Raw genomic sequence first — 25,368 nt, 5'->3', positions numbered from 1 at the left:
TGTTTTCATTATTAATATTTGTTTATATGTATCAAACACTTGGTAACTAAACATTTAAAGTTACATGTGTATTATGGGTTGAATTGTGTGTCCTCCCCAAATTTATATATTGAAGTTCTATGAATGTATTTGGAGAAAGTGTTGTTAAAGAGATAATTAAGTCAAAACGAGCTTACTAGGGTGGGGCCTAATCCAAGATGACTGGAAATTAAAACACAGACATACACAGAGGAAAGACCATGGGAAGACAGAGGGAAGAGATTGCCATCTACAAGCCAAGAAGGGCCTCAGAAAAAAATTAACCCTGTTGATACTTTGATCTCAGACTTCTGGCCTCCAGAACAGTAAGAAAATAAATTTCTCTTTAAGCCACCTAGTCTGTGATATTTTGTTACAGAAGCCCTAACAAATTAATACGATGTGATTCCGTAAAACAGGATAAATTATGTTTTACTTAATTTTTTTACTTACAAACTTAATTAATTTTTGTTAACTGGGAAGCTAATTACAAATGACATCATTTACATCATTTATGATGTTATTTCTATTAGGAAATACAACACTAGGTTTTTAAAACTTGACTTATAAATTAACATTTTATTATAATTCATTCACATACACAAGGCTCAGAGATTCTCATCTCAACTTTCTATTGAGGAGCCTGATTTAAATTCTTTAGGCACTCTGTTACTCAACCTTACTTCTAAAAAAAGTGCATAATCCTTTTTAAGAATGGTGAAATGCACCTCCTTCACAAAGCAGAGCCAGGGATAAGGATTTGGGTTCAGGTAGTTTATTTGAGAGGTGATTCCCAGAAGCAGGAGTGAGGGAGTGAAGAGTGAAACAGGGAAAACGAGAAAGCCAATAAAAGAGAAAGCCAATGGAGCTACTTTGTGTTGCAGATAACTGGGGTTCCACAGAGCTGGGAAGCCTGTAAGCATCCATCAACTTCTTTCCTCCACTAGTTAAGAATGTCTCCCAGAAGCATTAACTGCCCCCATGATTCCATATTACCTTGCTTCTGGCTGAATGGTCCTTAGCTTGCAAAAATACATAGATAGATAGATAGATAGATAGATAGATAGATAGATAGATAGATAGATAGATAGATAGACAGACAGATGATTGATAGATAGATAGATAGATAGATAGATAGATAGATATAGGTATATATATAAAATAGATATAGATAGAGATATAGGCAGAAAGACCTGATAGGCACCTGAAGTGGGGCTGTGGTACTATGCATGAAAACTGTCCAAGTCAGAGGCAGGCTGAGGGGAAGTAAAATGGGGTACAAAAGGTATCTGTTACCAAGATGTATTTCACCAATCTGAAAACAGTGTCTGTGCTCTTCACAGTGGCAAGAAGTGTCTTAGCCTATTGCCTATTAGCCTATTGCAGGGAAAATGACTTTATTGGGAAAGCAAAAACAAAAAAGAATCCCAAATATTAGGACTAATGATATCATCAAGGAAGACAAATAAAAAAGAAATCAACACCTACCTGGCTGCTGTCCAGGCTTGATGCAATAAAAGTGCCAAAATGTTAAATGTTTTAATTACATACAGTCAAGCCATGGACTAATGAGAATAAAACCAATTGAATACTTATCAAACTGGGGGGAAAGGGTGGAGGAAGTTTAAGCTAAACTTATAAGTAATATAAGAAATCACAAATGAAAATATCTGTATATCTGAAACAGATAAAATGTAGTAAAACATTAGATATAAAATATAAAGCCAAAATTTATGTTTTTAATTAATAACAAATTATGATCATATTATTTTAACTTCTCTTTTCCATTTGATTTAAATAAATATTGTTTTTCTGGCCAAAACAATGACACTAATGTCAATGTGGACAAAAATAATAAATGAATTAATGAATCTGACTCTCTGTCAAAGTGTAAAACTTGAGAAACAAGTACACGCTTGTAATTTGCAAATAGAGTGATTTTACTGGGAGCTATGATCAAAAGAGACTCCTTGTTAAATAGAGTCTGAACTGTTGCTGGAAACCACAGAATCACCTTAATCTATGTTGTAAAACTTCTTTCTATTCAGAACATAATCAGCGAAAAAGTGCAAAGCCATATATCACCGCTTCCCCTTGAATTATTTCCTATAAGGCCAGGTGCCGTGGCCCATGACTATAATCCCAGCACTTCGGGAGGCCGAAGTGGGAGGATTGCTTGAGCTCAGGTGTTCGAGACCAGCCTGGGCGGGCAACGTGGTGAAACTCCGTTTCTACAAAAAATACAATAATTAGCCAGGTGTGTTGTGCATGTCGGTAGTCCCAGGCTGAGGTGGGAGGATTGCTTGAGCCCAGCAGGTTGATGCTGCAGTGAGCTGTGATTTCACCACTGCACTCCAGTCTGGGATGACAGAGTGAAACCCTGTCTCAAAAAAAAAAAAAAAAAAGAAAGAAAAAGAAAAAAAAAGAAAATGTCTGTAATCCTTCAAGAGTCTTGCTTTTGTTAGTACTTTTTCTACCTAAATGTCTTCCCCTATTTTTTTTCCAGCTAAATACTTCCCATTCATTAAGAAACAGCTCAAATCTATTTTCTTGGGGAAGCTGTTTTGTCTCCTTTCCTGATTCCATCACCCCCAGTCCTGGGAAACAAATCTCCCTTGCCTCAGGTCTCTCAAAATTCTGGAGCTTCCATTATAGCTATTTATTATCTCCTTCACCCCCACTAACTTATGAAATCTTAAATGCAGAATTCATATTCAATTCATCTTTGAATTCCTACTGCATCTAAGAAGAGTAATTTGCATGAAGTGTGAGTTCTAAACATATTTATTGGCTCAATAAGTTAAATAAACTATAAATTATTTGTTGCTGTTTGCTTCTGTATCTTACAAGCCACTTGAATCTCTACACATAAGAAATTTAGTTCTTTCATTAGTCTGATTCATTTAATAACATATTTTTCACATTAATTCACAAATTACTTATTGTTAATCATTGGCAATTTGAACTTGTTCAAGTTTATCTAATGAGAATAGATTCTCAGAAACTTCTATTTGGGCCAATGATAGGATTAATAAATGATAAGGGACAGAATTTTCAAATGAAACACTTGTCTCAATTTTTTTGAAAATAGAAAGCTTATAAATGAGTTTGTGAGCACACATAATAGTTCTTTATTTATTCTAGATATGTTTGTAATTATGATATCTTCATCTATAGAAATTATTGAAAATTTAGTTGTGATTCTTGCCAGTCAATCTTTCTGAAAGTGATTTCTAAATAGTACAGGGAATTGGGAGAGAAAGAAATTTGCTTGACTCAGCCAGTTGGCAGAAATAAAACGCTCATATTCTTCCTTCTCTATTTCTTCTCTGTAATGGCATTCAGAGAAGGCAAGTATCACTCTGTAATCAAGGAGACTGGAATGAAACCTCTTTTTGAAAAATGTATGGTTTTCTCAGTTTAGTCACTCTGAATCCACACAGCATATGTTTACATTCCAAAAATAGTGGTTATAGAGAAAGTCCACAAAGAGCTGGTTTCTATAAGATATTCTTTATTCTATTACGCTAATACAACAACCTGGAATGCTAAATCTGCAAAGAAGTTTTTCCAAGAATGCATAAAAAGGTATGAACAGAATTAGCTAAGTTTGCCACTGGTTTCTAGTCTCTGTAATCATATTATCATCAACTTAATTATGGTCTATAAGACATATTTTGGAAGGTTTTTTATGAACATTTAAGCATTTTCTCAGGAGGACCTAATATTAAATCTAGAAAACATTACCAAGCTATAAACTTTTCCAGACATTTCAAATGACAGATTTTTGTCTAAGAAAAACAGCATATCTATAGGGTCAGTATCTTAATCTGTGGGACTGACTCTCAAATGCCTTTGGTGATATTTTATGTTCTAGACCAATATGGTAGCCACAAGCCACACATGGCTATTGAGCACTTAAAATATGGCTAATCCACACTGAGGTATGCTTAAATATAAAATACAGTTAGATGTTAAAAGACTGGGTATGAAAAAGAGTAAAACATCTCATTAATAATTTTCATATTAGTTGAAAAAAATGAAAATATTTTAGATATATTTGTTTTTCTTTTTTCTTTTTATAAAAGATATTCAAAAATTTAAAATTAAATATGTGACTTGTGTTTGTGACTCATATTTTTATTGGACAGCATTGCTCTATACTTTTACCTAGTTTTGCTCAAATTAGAAATTTTTTTTCAGGAATATACAACTATTTATTTTTAGTGCTCAGGATTTCACTAACTGTGAGTAAGTCGGGAAATTTAAAAAAGCAATGACCAATGACTGATTATTCAAAGGTGGGCCAGTGTTTGAGAGGTACTAGTTTGGAAAGTTATCTTTTCTTTTATCATAGTTGTTTTCAGATAGTATGAAAATATTTTCACTTAATCTGCATTCAGTACTCAGATACCAAAATTATGCTTGGTTGTGTAATATGAAATACACATAAATGTTATGAAACGCTGATCAGCAACTATGGAAAGCCATATTTAGCATGCCATTTCTCATTTCACAAATAATGACTACTAATTACATCCAAGCATTAATACTCTAACATCAAGATAACATAAAAATAAGTGAAGAATTCAGAAAAGAATAATAAGTCTTTAAAATAAGATCACTATAAAGAACTAGAATGAAGTTATTAAATTAGAGTGATATTCCTACCTTCTTATCATATAACGTAATCTACAAATTATTTTTTAGTGACTGGTGTAGAAGGATAATGTTTAAATGTTAAAAATATGATGGGAATTTTTAAATAAGTTTTTAAAACCAGGTTTTTGCAAGTCCTTTACCTGCTCTGTCTTTGTGAGAAGTAACTATTTCCCAGTGTCGTCTAATAAAAAATGCAAAAGCAATGGCACACCAGTAGGAAACAGATAATTTTGGAGGTGCCTATCAACATACAAAAGTATATTGCACCTTCATCAAATTTCCAAATTCGTTTTTAGACTGTGCTTGTTTGCTGTAATTTCATCCACTAGAAATTATTCACAATCAGATACTTAGCATTCAGATCCTCTATCTGTGTTATTTAAACCAGAGGAAAAGAGCTATGAGCAGTGGATAAGCAGTGTGACTCCCCCTGCGTGGCTATGTTGCTAGGGAAACCACTTCCTTCTAATCCTCATGTTCAGCTTGTCCATCCCACTATCTGCCATCATTGCTCCTCAAGAAGGGCAACATCACAGTGTAGCATAAGAACAAGAAACAAAAAAGACAAAAACCAGTACATTATCCTGCTGCACACAACATTTCTCAGAAAATCTGCGTGGCAGTGACTTCTGGGAAATGAAAAAGCAGAGCCAGTCCCTAAAACTGCTATATGCACGTGTGCTACTGGCTACAAGGTACTGCATTCACACATACAAGTATGCAAAAACACCAATTTCCAAGTCACACTTATGATAAGAGAATATAATGTGTCAGGCCTGGACAGGACAGGGCTTGGCAGATCAGCATCCCGGAGCATGCTGGGTCAGTAATGGAGCCCTGTGATCTTTCTAAGAGGGAAAGTTACTGGCTGGCAGCATGATCAGTGAAGTGACTCTTTAGCTTCTGAGAACCAGTCCAAGGAAAACTAAGACCCTGTAGGTCCTGCGGACAGTATGAGGTGTAAAACATTCCAACTACTCAAATACAAGCATCATCATGACTGAATAAAAAGAAAGCCCGCTAGTTCTGGTAAAAAAAAAAAAAAAAAAAAAAAAAAAGGAAGAAGAAGAAAAAAGAAAAACAAAACCATAGCCCACAAAGGCAACTGTTCTCATAAATCGAACATTAACTTCCTCCTGGCTATCTTAGCAACCTACTGACAGAGCCAAACTGGCTCTACAAAACAAATGAAACTTTGGAAAGCTATAATACACAGTAGCTAATTTGAATTAATGCAATTAAAATCACAGTTCTACTCTCATCTGTATATAAAACACCAAATAGTTTCTCTACTTTTGTTTTTTTCTGCTTTTCTAGCATTTATTACATGTGTGTACTGTAAACGTTTGTTAAATTGAATTGACTATACAAGATCTAGTATGGCAAAGGGTAAACAACGTCTACCAAATTCTGAAGTCAGTTGGCGATATAAAAATGCTGCAGTCATAGCAGATAATTATGGAACTAACTCAGCTATAAGACTGTAAAAAATAAAATATTACACTGATCTGAAAGAACAATAACTCAAAAGGTGCTTACTATGAATCAGAAGTACTAATGGGTACGGCTGGGTATGAGACCCTATTCAAAAACTCTATTCAGGGACAGGCAGTTTCCTTTATTCTTTAATAAACCAGACCACATGAGACTTAACTCCTTTATAATGTATATATATTTGTGTCTTCTTCTTGAATTATAATAGAAGGTGGTCTCTGAACATTGCCACTATAAAAAGTGCTTCCTCAGATAACAACACAAATTTTCAAAGTTGTTTTTCTCAGACTCTCAAGAGTGTCATTCTGTGCAATCATATAATACAATCACCATAATGCTGCCTCAAAATTAAACAGTAATTTATCTATAGAATAAATGAAAACAGAAAAAAGTTGTCTCAAGCTCTATATCAGTGAGATTCAAATTCACCCATTAGTTTCTTGACTGCTTTTATAGGCAGTGTCACAAAACAGGAATATACTTGCTCTCCTCTTGCAAACATATCCAAACTGTCACCTGAAACTCCCGATTTATGTATTTACATCATCAGTTTTGAGACTCTTAGATATACCTAAGATCTCTAAAAGAAATCCAAATTCATTTTTAAAGGATATTGTAGAAAAAAAGAGTAAATTGCTTTGCTCATATTAATTTTAATTTCCTTTTTTTCTAGATAGACACTATCTTCCCAGTGATCCAAGACTAAATACAGGATTTCCTTCCTCAAAATTTGAGAAGTTAGTTGCAAATGCAATGAATCTCTAATCCCCATGCAATGTAGGAGCTACTTAGTAGGTTATGCCAATACAAAGAAAGAATATGAGAGAGGTAATATTCAAAACTGTCTCATTGTTACTTGTGGCTGCACTCCCAAAATGCAGTTTTGGCCCTTTAGCACTAAAGACAGAGTCAAAAAGACAAGTTGCTTCTTCCAAAGTTGTCTGCTTTTATTTTACTCTGCAATCTAATGTAATGGCACAGCCTTTTGTGGTGTTGTCTCCCTTATACTCATAATATTCATAATACGAGTATGAAGTTTCATTTTATTGTTAGGCATGAAACATAGACACAATTTAGTAACTTAGTTCTGATAGCCATCATGAAATATCAGCTGTTTGACCAATCAAGGCATTTATGCGTTCCAAGGGCTTGAATTAACTTGGCAGTTTGTTTGATTGGTTCAGATGTCAGTCAATGATCCAAAGACAATAGTACTATTTGAGAAGACTGCGTATATAGTCGAGTAATATTTGATATGTTTACATATCAAATGGGACTAGAATATCCAATGTGTGGAATGTATACCCTTTCCTGCACCATCCTTATGCCCCATCCCCATCCCCCAATGAGACTGAATTTGGGAATGTCTCATTTAACATCTCTTGTTCCCTGCTCTCTGAGAGAGAGACAGCAGTCAGTGCAGGTGTCTAAACTCACTCAGGCAAGTCTTGAGGGAACCACTAAAAGCCAAAGATGAACTCGCATTCACAGGAGTCTGAGTGTGGTGGGGAAGTGGTGAAGTGTCTAGCAAGCTCCATGCTGGAAAGTGCATTATGGTGGAGAGTGGATTCCGAAAGCATAAGAGGCTAGATAAGAGGAAGTGTATGTGAGAAAAGACTGGAATCTCCATTCGGGGTGTTCTTGAAATGCCATACTAATGCAAAACTACATCCTTTGAGTATTCATGTTATAAGCATTACACAATTAGTAAATATCAGGTAAATATGAAACAGGATGTTCAGGTTATGAATTTCTTTAGATAAAATTCCCTAAACCCAATATTTCCTCTAAAACAAAAGGCTAAAGAAAATCACAAAACAATCTTATAACTTGGAAGAATCTGCAGTAAGGTTATGTTTATGTGCCACAATCCAGTGTACCTCCTTATCTCCTGGTAGGATGGCACCCATTCAGGGTGCACAAGATCATCCTTGCACTCTCAAGCCACAACTTGGGTAGCAGCCAAGGTTAACTAACATGAGAGCTTCCTCAAACCTTCCCTTGCCTTTTACACTTTTCTTTCTCTTCAAGCAGCCCAAAGTCACATTTTAAAAGTGACCTTCAACAGGCACAATAATTTCTTCAGTACATGGGTACATTCAAAAGCTTTGGAGGATTTAGCTGTAATAAGTAGTCCTAGCAAATATATGGACTTACGAAGCCTTTGAAGTCTCTAAAAACTTCCCTTAAATAGCCTCAACTGAAGGTTTGGGCTAAATGATTTACAGATCTTCTTGCAACCAAAAATCCTGTGATTTGGGATCCAGCAGAACTAGCTGGATGTTACAGCTTAGTGCTGTTAATATGGCTTTCCCATCTTTAAGAATATTTTTAGATCCAAAACAGGCTGCTTGAGTTGTTCAGCAATTAACTACTAGTTAACGTCCAGTATTCACTGGGAGAGCAACAAAACCAAATAAGGCAGAATGCTTTATTTCCCAAGCATAAAGAATGATTCTATACACATTTTTCACTAAATGCAATCAGAAAACATTGAAAAGTATTGCAAAGTCACAGATACTTTCTATGACTCCAGATTGTCACTTAGCACACTCAGGACTTGTATTTTTCCTTCAAGAAACTCCCGTATTTGACTTAAAACTCATACTCTCCACATCTATTTGTGTAATTTTATAAGCAAGTTTGAAAATAATATAACAATATGTTCTTAATATCTAATTTTTCAGTTAGAGATGTAAAATATCACAGAAATTTTCTCTGGTTGGTGAATAGATCAGATTTCTAGTCAGGTTTTCACTAAGTACCTTTTTTGATGTTTTTCCGGGAGTTTTTATACTAATTACTGCCTTTCAAAATAATAATTGCATACTTAATCCTCTACCACATCTGGGGCATGATTTTTGGAGAAATTAAATTTTAAATCACCATCACAAATAATAGATACATAAATAGAGAATAATAATCAACAAAAGTGTAGAAATTCATAGAAAATCAATCTACTAAAATCAATTAGTTTGGCAACCAATTCCTGAACGGCAAAATTGACTGTTGGACCAACTTTACCAAAAAAAAATTCTAAAGGATATTCTAAAGTACATTCTTAAAATATTCTTTTCAAATACATATATTTTACATGTCAACTTTTATTTTAGATACTGGGGGTATATGTGCAGGTTTGCTACATGGGGCTATTGTGTGATGTTGAGGCTTCAGGTGTGGTTCCTGTCACCTAGATAGTGAGCATAGTATCCAATAGGTTGTTTCTTAACCCATGCCCCCTCCTTCTCTCCCCTCTCTAGTAGTCTGCAGTGTCTGTTTTTTCCCATATTTATGTCAATGTGTGCTCAATGTTTAGCTCCCACTTATAAGTGAGAACATGCAATATTTGGTTTTCTGTTCCTTCATTAATTTACTTAGGACTATGGCCTCCAACTGCATTCCTGTTGCTGCAAAGGACATGATTTCTTTTTTCTGGGTGCACAGCATTCCATGGTGTATATATGCCACATTTTCTTCAACCAATCTACCTTTGATGGGTGCCTGGGTTGATTCCATGTCTTGCTATTGTGAATAGTGCAGTGATGAACGAACAAGTGCATGTGTCTTTTTGGAAGAATGATGTATTTTCCTTTGGGTATATACTCAATAGTAATAGGATTGCTGGATCAAATGGTAGCTCTGTTTTAAGTTATTTGAGAAATCTCCAGACTGCTTTCCACAATGGCTAAACTAATTTACATTCTACCAACAGTGTGTAAGAATTCCCTTTTCTCTTTTCCCTGCTAAGTCCCTAAAAGCAATTGCAATGACAACAACAACAACAAAAAAAATGGACAAGTGGGACCTAATTAAACTAAAGATCTTCTGAACATCAAAAGAAACTATCAACAAAGTAAACAGGTAACCTACAAAATGGAAGAAGATATTTGCAAACTATGCATCCAACAAAGACCTAATATCCAGAATCTATAGGGAACTTAAATAAATCAACAAGCAACAAACAAATAACCCTGTTACAAAAAATCAGCAAAGGACATGAACAGACGCTCCTCAAAGGGAGACATACAAGTGGCCAAAAAACACAAGAAAAAATTCCCAGCATCACTAATCATCAGAGAAATGCAAATCAAAACCATCATGAGATACCATCTCACACCAGTCAGAATGGCTGTTATTAAAAAGTCAAAAGAAATAGAATATTTTTAATAAAAACAAATATTTCAAATATCTACTTAATCGAATATTTTCTTTCCCAACATTTATTGAGGACTCAAAATATGTTAAGCACTATTTTATGTGCTTTATATTAGTTATTTACTCTTCACACAATCTTATGAGGTATATTTTATTATTACCCCCATTTACAAAGAAGGAAACTGAAGCACAGTCATGCTGAATAACTTGTCCAAGTTTACACAACCAATAAGCTGCAGAGTTTGGACCATTGTATCATGCTGCTTCATAAAATGACACTCATCAAAATTATATTAACTCATATATTTAGGAACATAATAAATATATCAGAAAATAAGGAGATTAAACCTTGTTATTACTCAGCTTTCAAATGTTTGAGTATTTTTTAAAATACTAAGAAGGATATATACATTAGATAAATGGATAAAATTTAAGGAGAACATATTCACATTTACTAAATGTATTTAAGAATATTCACTAAAACATACTACCACTTAGGATTTATTCTATTCATTAGAAAGAAGTCACCAAATCCAAGAAGTAGCAGAATTAACCTCCACCTCTTGAAGGAAGAATCAAATTTGTTGACATAATTTTAAATCACCATATGAGAAAATTATAATCAAGAGAAAATCTCAAATATAGATTTTCTGTGATGATTTCTTAAGGTTAAGTTTAGAAATATAATAGGTTAGATGTCCTATGAACACTTCATTGAGATTAGGGGTTTTCTTTTTAAATATTTTTTTAAAAACAGAGATAAATATTTGGTTCACTATCTGCTTTAAATTTTTCCAATGCTGAAATTTCTGAAGCCCCAGTCAAAGACCTAGACTACTTAAGGCAAGGAGCTCTTATTTGTACAATATATACAAAGAAACAAAATCTACTCCTTAATTACATTATTAATTTGGTTCACTGATAGCCCCTTGGGCCAATTCTGTGGGGAAGTAGTGGTGCTTACACTCTGAGTCATGTCTCTGTATCGGGGTCCTCAGGTTTCATGAGATGATTTAAACCCTAATCCAGTTTGGAGTGTCTATAGGACATTCAGTTTATTTGTCACCTCTTAATTCTCTTAAATCTATTGTTAAATTTAGTCATTAGGGCCCCACATAGAATTTCATGAATCAACCTGGTGGAAAATTTAAGAATAGGATTATATATCTCTTTCCAGTGTTTATTGTAAAGATGATTGTGTTATCCCTTACATTATATGATATGCTCTTCATTAAGACCTATAGGTCTTTCTTAATCTCAGTATCAGAAAAATGAGTTTCTCTTAAACAATTGATGTATTTTTGTCTTATAGACATTGCAAATCATATTTTCATCTTTGCATTGGCAATTAGTTTAGAGCCATGTTTGCACCTACTTCTAATTCTGTGTACAGAATTTTGTGACATGATTTTGGAAACAACTCACTCCTGCTATATTGTTTTCCCCCTGCATTCATTCTTTTGTCCAGGTTTCTTCGTCATTTGTTTTAAATGTATGTTATTATTATACAGGACACAGTTGTAGAGAGTGATTCAATTATACCTTAGAACAATTTGGAAAATAGATAAATATATAGATGTACTAGTCAAACCTCTTATTTGTCATTGGAACACTTAAAACATAGTTTTCATCTGACTTTTCCACTGTTCACCTAAATACAACCATTCTTTAATAAATCCTAATTTAAATATCTCACACTGAATTTTCTGCTAAGGCATCTCATCCACATGTGTGTCTTCAGTTTGCATCTGTACTAGATGTGACAACCAGGAAGGTGTGCCATTCACATCTCCCTTCAAGAAAGGACTTGTCATTCAGTAGTAAGGAGGACTGTTAGGTGACATCTCCACTGCAGTTCTTTCTGGATTCACTGCAGTGTTTCAGCTAAGATTATGCTTTCTTGGCAAACACCCAGCCAATGACTGAGCACAGTGAGTGTACCAGGGCCTACCCACTCTGTCCAATGAGAGCCTTCTTTAATGGCCAGTCTTTGGTCTGGGGATCACAATTGAGTTGGCTAGGACTCTGTCATATTTACATCACAGTTTAAGGCTCTTGCTGCCCAATTCTGCTCCTTTCCTGTTACATGTCAGATTAGCACCAGGGTCTGAAAGCTTCCCATGCCCAATCATGTTTTCTCCTTTATCTTTCTCATAGGTATTATCAACCTTCTACATCCCTGACCAATAAACTTCTTGCACTCCTAAATCCAAATCAGCATCTTATTCTGATTTGACATAATAAATGACATAACAGATAACACACAAATGTATAATTCCTTGTTCTAGACCTATAAGTATATCAATATATTTAAATTCATCTCCTGGGTGTCTCAGAGATACCTTAGCTGGGACCTAGCCAAAGAGAACTCATGATCTTCTAATTTTTTTCTGTTCTGCTATTCCCTATCAGTTGATAGTTCTAGCTTCCATCTCATTGTGCAAGTCAAAAACCCAAGGGTTATCCTTGACATTTCTTCTTGCTTGTCCCACATATCCAATTTATCACCGATTCATGTCATTCTTACCTACTAAATATATTCCTCCTCCTATTATCTCTCCAGGTCCACTGCAATGGTTTTTGTCTAGAATACCATCATCCTTTGATTTTATTCTCTACTGGCCTCCAAAGATCCGTATCCACTGTAACCACCATCCAATACCTTTTGCCCATATTACCTCCAGAATTATTTTCAAAAGACAAATCTAATCATGTCACCACCTGGCTTAAAATACCTTCCGTAGTTTCCCCTTTGCTCTTACAATAAAGATAAAACTCTTTAACACAGCCTACAAGTCCCTGTAGTCAAGTTCCAGACTTATTTCCCATTCCCCGACCCTGCCATATTGTAATTCCACTGTGGCAAGGACCGTGCCTATTTCATTGACCTTTATTTATTTATTTATTTATTTATTTATTTATTTATTGAGATGCAGTCTCGCTCTGTTGCTCAGGCTGGAGTGCAGTGGCACGATCTCCGCTCACTGCAAGTTCCGCCTCCCGGGTTCACGCCATTCTACTGCCTCAGCCTCCCGAGTAGCTGGGACTACAAGTGCCCGCCACCACGCCCGGCTAATTTTTTGTATTTTTAGTAGAGACGGGGTTTCACATTGACATTTTTTTTTATCTCCACCGACTGCTTGAGTACCTGCTATGTGCCAGGTGCTCACTATATAGTTGTTTAATACACAATGAAATGACTGAGTAAATGAATTGATTGAATGAATCTATTCACAATCCACTGAGCACACAAAATTTTCTATTGTAGCTCTTTATTTCAGAGTTGCCTATCTAAATCTCTGTCCTATAATTCTCAGCTCAAATGTCACTTCCACCAACAGGGCTTGCTTGACTTATCTAGCTGATAATAGTTATGCTACCCTATTATAAACTCCTATATTCTTAATATGTATGATGCTTAATATTTAATCATCTGATTAAAAGCTTTAAGATTTAATACAACTAACATATGCAATTAAACTCTACATTCCTTGAAGGCAAATGTTGAGCTTATTGTTTTATGTATTCTGCACATGACCTAACATACACATATGTGTATAATTGTGTGTGCGTTAGTTGATTGAATGATTTGATTGACTGATCTGGCAACATCTGGATGATTTTGCCTGCCACTACAGCAACACTGTTGTGATATTAGAAAGAGTAGATGAGGCTAATAAAAGTGTGATGGCCCAGTAAAAACGTTGGTAAGGCAATTTATCTCTTGAACCTAACTTTATGTATCAACAATAGGAGACTCATTTGACCTATAAATTTTTGTTGTTGGTTTTCTAAACTCAGATATTATAAAATCTGCTTTGTAGCTACAAAATGTTCAGTGGCTGTAGGCATTTAAGAATTGCCAAAGCTTTATATTAGAAAAATTTTTCAAAATATTAATATGTGTACTATTGGGATAGAAAAGTATGTTTAAGACAGTTGATTTTTAGAGACAAGCTGTCTTTAAAATTTTTGTTCTGAATATTTTAATGTATATTTAAAAATAAAGTGTACTACCACATTATGGTATTTCTCACAACATTTCAAACATTTGATTATTATAATATCTGTTATGGTGATCTGTGATCAGTGATCTTTGATGTTGCTATTGTAATTGTTTTGGGGCACCACAAACCACACCCATAGAAGACAGCAAACTTAATCGGTGAATGTGTGTGTTCTGACTCCTCCACTCACCAGCTATTCCCCATCTCTCTCCCTCTTCTCAGGCCTCCCTATTCCCTGAGACACACCAATATTGAAGTTAGGCCAGCTAATAACCATACAATAGCCTCTAAGTGGTCAAGTGAAAGGAAGAGTCACAGGTCTCTCACTTTACATCAAAAGCTAGAAATAATTACACTTAGTGAGGAAGATATGTCAAAAGCTGAAATGGGTAGACACCTCTTGTGCCAAACAGTTAGTCAAGTTGTGAATGCAAAGGAAGAGATCTTAAAGGAAACTAAAAGTGCTACTGTAGTGAATACACAAATGATTAAAATAAAAGTGAAACAAACGTATTGCCAATATGGAGAAAGTTTGAGTGGTCTGAATAAATGAAACCAGCCACAACAGCCCCTATGCCAAATCCTAATCTGGAGCAAGGCCCTAACCATCTTCAATTCTGTGAAGGCTTAGAGAGGTGAGAAAACTGCAGAAGAAAAGTTGGAAAGTAGCAGAGGTTGTTTCACAAGATTTAAGGAGGCCGGGCGCGGTGGCTCAGGCCTGTAATCCCAGCACTTTGGGAGGCCGAGACGGGCGGATCACGAGGTCAGGAGATCGAGACCATCCTGGCTAACACGGTGAAACCCCGTCTCTACTAAAAAATACAAAAAACTAGCCGGGCGAAGTGGCGGGCGCCTGTGGTCCCAGCTACTCGGGAGGCTGAGGCAGGAGAATGGCGTGAACCCGGGAGGCGGAGCTTGCAGTGAGCTGAGATCCGGCCACCGCACTCCAGCCTGGGCGACAGAGCCAGACTCAGTCTCAAAAAAAAAAAAAAAGATTTAAGGAAACACTCTGTCTCCATAACATAAAAGTGCAAGATGAAGCAGCAAGTGCTGATGTAGAAGCTGCAGCAAGTCAGATGATCTAGCTAAGATCATTCACCAAGGTGGCTTCACTAAACAACAGCATTTCAGTATAGATGAAACAGCTTTCTATTAGAAGAAGATGCCTTCTAGGACTTGCCTAGTTAGAGAGGTGAAGTCAATGCTTGACTTCAAAGGTCAGGCAGACTCTCTTGTTAGGTGTAAATGCAGCCGGTGACTTCAAGTAGAAGTCAGTGCTCATTTGACATGCTGAAAATCGGAGGGCCCTTAAGAATTATGCTAAATCTATTCTGCCTGCGCCCTATAAATGGAACAAGAAAGACTGGATGACAGCACATCTGTTTACCGCTTGGTTTACTGAACACTGTAAGTCTCCTGTTGAGACACACTGTTCAGAAAAAAAAATTTCTTTCAAAATATTACTGCTCTTTGACAATGTGCTCAGCAGCTCTGATGGAGATACACTAGAAGATGAATGCTGTCTTCATGTCTGCTAACACAACATCAATTTTGCAGCCCGTGGATCAAGTAGTAATTTCAACTTTTAAGTCATATTATTTAGGAAATATACTTTGACAGGTTATATCTGTCATAGACCGTGATTCTTTTGATGGATCTGGGCAGAGTACATTGAAAATCTTCTGGAAAGGATTCACCATTCTAGATGCCATCAAGAACATTTTTGATTCATGGCCAGAGGCCAAAATATCAACATTAACAGGAATTTGGAAGAAGTTCATTCCAACCCTCATGAATGACTTTCAGAGGTTCAAGACTTGAGTGAAGGAAGTAATTGCAGATGTGGTAAAAATAACAAAAGAACTGAATTAGAAATGGAGCCAGAAGATATAGAATTGCTGCGATTTCATGATAAACTTGAACAAATGAGGAGTTGGTTCTTATGCATGAACAAAGAAAGTGGTTTCGTGTGAAAGAATCTGTTCTTTGTGAAGAGATCGTGAACATTGTTGCAATGACAACAAAGAATTTAGAATATTGCATCAACTTAGTTGATAAAGCTGTAGCAGGGTTTAAGATGATTGACTCCAATTTTCAAAAAACATCCTATTGTGAGCAAAATGATATTAAATCACATCTTTTACTACAGAGAAAACTTTTGTGAAAAAAAGAGTCAATCGATAAGGCAAAATCTGTTGTTGCCTTATTTTCAGAAATTGCCACAGCCACCCCAAGTTTCAGCAACCACCACTGTGATCAGTCAGCTGTCAACACTGAGGCAAGACCTTCTGCTAACAAAAAAATTTTGACTCATGATGATCATTAGCATTTTTCAGCAATAAAGTATTTTAATTGCTATGTACTTTTTTAGACATAATGCTACTGCACACTTAATAAACTGCAGTATAGTTACAAACAAAACTTGTATGTGCTGGGAAACCACAAAATTCATGTGACTTGCTTTATTGTGGTAATCTGGAACAAAACCCACAATATCTCTGAGGTATACCTGTACTATGTGATGTCAGATATGGCCAAACCAATGACTGAAGTTTAAGAACCATTATTTTTTTGTTTTTTTGATATGGAGTCTCACTCTGTCACCCAGGCTGGAGTGCAGAGGTGCGATCTCGGCTCACTGCAACCTCCGCCTCCCTGTTCAAGCAATTCTCTGCCTCAGGCTCCCGAGTAGCTGGGATTACAGGCGCCCACCACCATGCCTGCCTACATTTTGTGTTTTTAGTAGAGACGGGGTTCCACCATCTTGTCCAGGCTGGTCTTGAACTCCTGACCTCATGATCCACCCACCTCAGTCTCCCAATGTGCTGGGATTACAGGCATGAGCCATCACATTCAGCAAGAAGCATTGTTTTTAAGGACTGAAACATTATTCTAGCTCTTTATTGAAAACTAGGTTCTTACCACTATTAATAATTGTGTCTGCTAGCTTTCATTCAGCTGCCACATATTTATAGAGTACTGCCTATGTGTAAAGCACTAGGTTTAGAACTACAGAAATAAAATAATTAAGAAAGTTTCTTCCCTCGAAGAGCTCAGGACATCAAGGGGAAGGCACTATGGAATAAATAAATAAACCCAATAGAAAATCCCCAATAGAGACACATCTATTAAAAGGTTACTTATGGAGGAAAAAAAAAAAAAGTAGGAATGATCAGCTGTGCTTGCTGAAGGTGGTGTCAACAAAAGGGGTCAATACAAGGGCTGCATTTGGGAGGCTGAGTAAAACAAGTGTGGTCACATAATTTCAGGTGAAGGCAACAGTCTTTATCAATCCAGAGAGGCTAGAATGACAGGAAGTAATTCCTAATGTCTGGAGCATGGGATGCAGCATAGTGGAGACTCGAAACTGAGGCAAAGCAAGTAGAGGCCTTCTATGCCATGCCAAGGTGATAAAGGACCAATACATAGGAGAGGCAGATGATCAGGCTTCTATTTTAAACTAAATAGTGTCACAGGAATTTTGTTCCTTATGAATTTCAAGGCAAGAAATCTGAAAAGTACTTTTTCTATAAAGATAATTTTAGGAATAAATGTTTTCCAAAATTTCCAAAAGTGAGATTTGGAGAAGACACACAAACTGAGGTGAGGTGAACAGAGACTTAATAAACCATGAAAGTTTTCTCTCTAACATCAGGAATAAAACAAAGATGCCCACTTTTGCCACTTCTATTCAACATAGGACTGGAAGTCCTAGCCAGAGCAATGAGGCAAGAGAAAGAAATGAAAGGCATCCAAAGTGGAAGGAAGATATTAAATTGTCCCTATTTTCAGACAACCTAATCTTAACCATAGAAAATCTTAAAGATGCTATACTATTAAAACTAATTTTTTAAATTCAGTAAAGTTGCAGGATACAAAATCAACATGTGAAAATCACTAGTATTTCTCTACACTAACAATGAACTATCAGAAAAAGAAATCAAGAAAACAATCCTATTCACAATAGCAAAAAAAAAAAAAAAATTAAAGATACTTATGAATGAAATTAAGCAAGGAGATGAAAGGCCTATATGATAAAAACTATCAAACAATGATGAAAGAAATTGAAGGCACAAATCAATGAAAAGATATCCCATATTCATGGAAGGAAACAATATTGTTTAAATGTCCAAATTGGCCAGAGCAATCTACAGATTCAATGCAAGTTCCATCAAACTTTTGATGACATTTTTCACAGAAATAGAAAGATCCTAAAAATTTGTATGGAACCACAAAAGACCCTGAATAGCCAAAGCAATCCTGAGCAAAAATAACAGAGCTGGAGGCATCACACTATGTGACTTCAAAATATACTACAAAGCTATTGTAGTCAGAACAGCATGACATTGGCATTAAAAGTAGACATATGGGGCCTGGCACGGTGGCTCATGCCTGTAATCCCGGCACTTTGGGAGGCTGAGGCGGGCAAATCACGAGGTCAGGAGATTGAGACTATCCTGGCTAACACAGTGAAACCCTTTCTCTACTGAAAATACAAAAAAAATTAGCCAGGTGTGGTGGCAGGCGCCTGTAGTGCCAGGTACTCGGGAGGCTTAGGCAGGAGAGTGGCATGAATCCAGGAGGCAGAGCTTGCAGTGAGCCGAAATCTTGCCACTGCACTCCAGCCTGGGCCACAGAGCGAGACTCCATCTCAAAAAAAAAAAAAAAAAAAGTGGACCAATAATACAGAACAGAGCCCAGAAACGTATCAACACATTTGCAAACAATTGACTTTCAACAAAGGTGCCAAAAACACACAATGGGGAAAGAACCGTCTTTTCAGTATATGATGTTGAGAATACTGTATATCCACACAAAAAAACTGAAATTAGACCCTTAACTCACATACAAGGATCCACTCATTATGGATTAAAGGCTTAAACATAAGACCTGAAACTGTAAAACTACTGGGAGAAAACTCTTCAGGACATTGTTTTGGGCAATGATTTTTTTGGAGATAGCCCCAAAGCACAGGCAACAAATTCAAAAAAGACAAATGGGATTACATCAAAGTAAAAAGCTTCTGCACAGCAAAGGAAATAATCAACAGAGGGAAGAGACAAATCTACAAAATGGGGGAAAATATTTGCAAACCATACATCTAATAAGGGATTAATATCCAAACTATATGAGGAACTACTACAACAACTCATAGCAAAATAAATAAATAACCTGATTTTTTTAAATGGGCAAAGTTTGTGAATAGATATTTCTAGAAAGAAGATATACAAGTGTCCAGGAGGTATATGAAAAAATGTTCAACATTACTAATCATCAGAGAAATGGATATTCAAACCCAATGAGATATCACCTCACACTTGTTAGAATGGCTATCATCAAAAAGATGAAAGATAATAAGGAAGGCAAGGATGTGAAGTGGGAACCCTTCCATAGTGTTGATGGAAATGCAGATTAGTACAGCTATTATGGAAAGCAGAGTGGAGTTTCCTCCAAAAATTAAAAATAGAACTACCATATGATCCAGCAATGCCACTACTGGGTATATATCCACAGGATATGAAATCAATATTTTGAAGAGATATCTGCAGTCACATGTTTATTGCAGCATTATTTACAGTAGCCAAGATATGGAAGCCACCCAAGTGTCCATGAACAGATGAATGGATAAGAAAGTGTGGTATATATAGCACAGTAGACTACTACGCAGTCTTAAAAAAAAGGAAATCTTGCCATTTGGGACAACATTGATGAACTTGGAGGACATTATGTTATGTGAAATAAGCTAGGCACAGAAAGACAAATACCACATGATCTCACTTTCATGTAGGATCTAAAAATGTCAAATTCATAGAAATAAAGAAGAAAATGGTGTTTATAAGGGGCTGAGGGTGAGGGGGAAGGGTGGTGGTGGGGAAATGTTGGTCAAAGGACAAAATTTCGGTTAGGTAGAAGGAATATGTTCAAGCAATTTATTGTAAAACACAGTGACTGTGGGTAGTAACTATTATATTCTTGAAAATTGCTAAGAGACTAGATTTTAAATGTTCTCATTATAAAAAATATTAAGGATGTGAGGTAATGCTTATGTTAATTAGCTCTATTGAGCTATTCCACAATATATACATATTTCAAAATACCATGCTGTACATAATAAATATGTACAATTTTTGCCTGTTAAAAATTAATAGAGTGAACAAAATCAATAAAAACAAAAGTACTTTATAAGTGATATTTCCAATTATGAGTATATTTACATCACATGATATGAATTATGGCATTCCATTGAAATTGAATTAAAGATGATAAATTTTGATTTTAAAAAAAGGAAAAGAAAAAAGAGACAAGGCAAATAAATGTAAGTGTGAATCTTTGACTGGATCCTGATTTTTAAAAAGCAGCCATTAAGGATGTAATTGGAGTGAGTGGAGAATTTTGAAAAAAGATATATATTATCTGTGCATTATATATTTATGATGTTATTGCAAAGTTAAATTTCCTTAGTTTGATTGATTGATTGATTTTTGAGATGGAGTCTGGTTCTATCTCCCAGTCTGGAGTGCAGTGGCACAATCTTGGCTCATTGAGGCTCACTGCAACCTCCACTTTCTGGGTTTAAAGGATTCTGTTGCCTCCGCCTCCTGAGTAGCTGGGATTACAGGCATGTGTCACCATGCCTGGCTAATTTTTGTATTTTTAAAGTAGAGACGGGGTTTCACCATGTTAGCCACACCGGTCTTGGACTCCTGACCTCAGTTGATCCGCTCGCCTCGGCCTCTCAAAGTGAGCCACTGTGCCCAGCTTGTTTTGCACTCATAGGGAAAAATGCCTTTGTTCTTACGAGTTACGTGCAGAAATATTTGAGTATAAAATTGTATAATTTGAGAGTAAGTTATTCTCAAATGTTTCAGAATAAAAAATATATTAATATGTATATAAACAGTGAGGTAGAGCAAGGAATGTGAATGTTGATTTATTATTCTTATAGACATTCTGTAGACTTGATTACAAAATAAAATATTGGAAAATAATTGATTCCTGAGACCCACCCCTAAAATTTGTGATTTAATTATTTGGAGGAGTAGCCTAAGCATGGGGATTTCTTTTAAGCTCCCTAGATTTTGCTTAGGTTGAAAACCACTGCAATAGTTCAAAATTGTATTTTACGACTATCTGGGGTATAGAGATATCACAGCTCCTTCAGCATAGCAATTCTTGACTTTAGGGCAACATCTTTACAGGTTCTTAACATATATTAACTAGCTACATTTGAATAGCACAGGGTATAGGCTTGGATACTTGATTTTAGTATTTTATTCATTTTTACAAGATATATCTGTGAGTGATTTACTTTGTACCAGAAACCCACCCAATTCAACCCATAAATAAGGCCAAACCATTTAAAATAACATCTTCCTGTAATATGTAAACTACTAGACCAGAGAGTTAAAATTTGAGAATGTTATGTGAAAAACACTCAAAATTATATGCAGTCAGGATATATATCACTGAAGGACAAGAGTTTTCCACACAAAAAAAATATATTAATGCAAGAAAAGATATGATAAAACATGTATGCATTTATCCCACACTGAATGACAAGAAATATAAATTTCTAAAATCAATAGCTGAGTAAAAAATAAAAATTCAACTTTATATCTGACCTTCATCCAGAATAAAAGACTAAAGGTGAAAATCTCAAATTTAGTTATATTTTATGTAACATTTTTAAAAGGTTTAACGGATGACATAATATCAAAGGAGCCTTATATCTCCATGGCCAAGTATAAAATTTAGATTTCATTTGGTCCTGATGTCAGGTATTTGTGCTGCTTGCTACAGGAAAATTAGACATCATCTGAAGCTATAATTATATCTAACTTTTGCTCTAACATTTGCCAGCCAGTCAATGTCCTTGCTCTTTCCATGTTTTTGCATGTAAAAAAGTAAACAAATTAAACAGTAATATTTCTATAAAAGGAAAAGTTACAAGAAGAATGAAAAATAAATATTCTTCAATATAACAGATTCATAGACTATCTCTAGGCTTTGATAGTCTCAACCCATTACTTCTTTATCAATAATTAAATCCATCATTAAACAAAAGTTTATCCTTTAAGAAAGTGCATATAATTGGTCTATCTCTTTGCTACATTTGTGTTAGGTGAGGTCTAGTTGCAGAGCCAAAATTCCGTATCAAGCTTAGCAGTTACTTTATAAATAAGCACACAGTGTCTTTATCTTCTAATCCTGAAAAACAAATTTTATTTGACCATTACTTCAAACATTACCCCCATATGTACATTAAGCAAAGAAATTCAGTTCTATAATTGTTTACTAGAAAAATAAAATCTATTCCCCCTGCTCCTTGCCTCTTCACTAACATCTGCCACCAAGATCAGAAAAGAGAATGGTGTATCATTTAAGAGCAATAATGTATACACTTCGGTTTGGTCACATACAGCTAAGAAAGCAGGTATAATGAGACACCTGAACTGGTTATTTACTTTATACCCAGTAGCCTTATGAGATGCAATTTGGAAATGAGGAAGTAAATGAAAAAAAAACCGTTACCACCACCACAACAAGGATAATAGTGGCCTTGAAAATTATAGGGAAGAAACTTGTTTCTCTTCTTCCTTATGGATTTAGTCTTTCCTGTCCCTGAACATTATTTGCCCAGAAGAGAGATGTGTATGCATTTGTGTGGGGAGTGTGTGTGTGTGTATGAGTGTGTGTGTGAGAGAGACTCTGTGTGTATGTGTGTGAGTGTGTGTGTGTGTGTAATCCAACAGCTTACCCACTGAACGCTAAGATTAAGGATGCCCATCTGCAACTCACACCATTGGAGAGACTTTTAGAGATGAGACTTGTCAAGACCACACCCATTCTAGACCTTTCTCTAAGATTTGGAGTGTGAATGCCAAATCTGCACTGTCCTTCTTGAGCCCCCATGAAATTATTCCAACTCATACTTGGGAGAATATACGTCCAGGAGGGAGGGAAATAAATTCTAGAGTAAGACTAATTTGCGGATAGGAAATAAAGTTTCTAACAGTAGATAATGAAACTGACAAGGAGAAACTCTTACAAACCTGATGATAGAATAAGGTTAGATATTGGGACACCTTCCTAAGAGGCCTTGCAGGAAAGGTAGAAATTTGGGGACACTTTCCCTTTGGACCATGGGAAAGCCATGTCACTCTCATTTACGATTCTTTCTCCATTGCTTTTTGTTTTCTTCAATCTTTTAATAAATTCAGATATAATTTAATAATTGTCTGTGGTAATTGTGATGTAGAAGGAAGGAAGGAACAGGGCCATAAAAACAGACTGGACCTGTAACACTTTTACCACACACAGTTCTGCAGAGGACTTTGACAAGCAGCACCATTTCCCTGAGAGGCCTTGAAGTTCATGAACATGATTTATTTTTTTTTTTTAATTTTTTATAGAAGGGTTTTACATCTACTTTTTTGTACTATAGTCTATTGCCTGCCACATCTCTTTTTCCTACGTATTACATTAGATATTGTGAAAAAGTATTTTTGAAACTGAACTTATATCATCAAAAAAGAAAGAAAACAAAGAACTAGAAAGGACTGGTGTAAAATGTGGGATTTCTGTTCCTGGAACTCATTGAACTTACTTCTCCCTCAACCATCTATAGATGAACATGGGCTATCATAAAATCATGTTAGAACCTTAGAGATTTTGATGGTAAAAGTCTGCTGTCAGAGAAACCAGTTTCAAATCATTTCAAGAAGAATATTAAATGATTTTCACTTGGGAAATTCTGGTTTAAAAAAAAAACCATGTTGATGTGGGTCCAAATGAACTCGATGTGGGTACAAGACTTGACCACATCACACAAGTAGTAAACACCAAAGTAAGAATCAGTCTAGTTTCATCTAACTCCAGAACTCTTGCTGTTTCCCACTATGCTGCACTATCCCCTAACTTTATGATGTCAGCTGCACACCTAAGCAATCATTATGAACCTATCAATTCCCTGGGATCTTGTAGAATGACAGGAAGCCCTGTTGGAACCCTAGGGACAGGTTATGACAGCATCACTTCTTTTGAAAATGGGGAAAACTGTTCTGCTTTTCAGTTAGCAACCACATAAGGATACTAATCTTTTTTGTTCTTTATTCGGAATTAAGAAAGGGAAATGGGGGCATCAAATCTGACATGCAGCAAGATTCTTCTGCCTGCATCCCTGAGAAGCTGTGAAATTTAGGTAGTTAAAAGGTGACTGGCAGAAGGATCCAATCTGTTGTGTTCTCTGCATTGACACATATATCACAATGTTGAGTAACAGTACAACTCTGAATGCAGAATATGGATTTCTTGTCATATATCATGTGTAAGAGATGTATTTAATATGCACTATTGAATATTAAAACTATATTACCTTGAAGCAACAGAGGCATCAAGAAGGAAAGAAAAATGATATGTTATTTTTTTTGGCATGATAAACTTCTAAAAGACACAGAATAAATATTATCTTAATCATGATAGGTATGCCTGGGGAAAGAACATGGTAGTTGCTGGAAGCACAAGAGCATCAGATGAGTCCAGCAAGCCCAATTCTGTTCATGACTGTGACATCAAACATATAACCATTGACAATATTAAGTCCCTCACCTTAGTTTCCTTATCTATTAAAGCCAGCTATTTATTTGGCCTTTATCTACCTATTAGCTTATTGTGAGGAGCAAATATAATAATGGGGATGATCACAACAAACTTCTATAAAAACAAAAGTTAGTCTAATTATTTGATAGGATAATACATCTATTATATGCAAATTTTACTTATTAACCACAGAATTATTTTAATTAGCAACTAAAGATTAGTTGAGTCATCCAAATAAAATTAGAAAATAGAAGTATTAAGCATACATATTTAAACAGGAGTGTGGGAAACACTGAAGCACTATCTATTGAGTGTAGTTTCTGGTGCTGATTCAATTCTCATCCCAATGACACAGAATGTCTTTTGTTTTCCCAGGTTAAATATAATATCTTCGGGAATTATTGACATTTTAAAAAAACATTTTCAATTAATA

The sequence above is a fragment of the Theropithecus gelada genome, chromosome 6 (genome assembly GCF_003255815.1).
Source record: "Theropithecus gelada isolate Dixy chromosome 6, Tgel_1.0, whole genome shotgun sequence".
NCBI lineage: Eukaryota > Metazoa > Chordata > Mammalia > Primates > Cercopithecidae > Theropithecus > Theropithecus gelada.
This window is presented reverse-complemented; position numbering follows the sequence as displayed.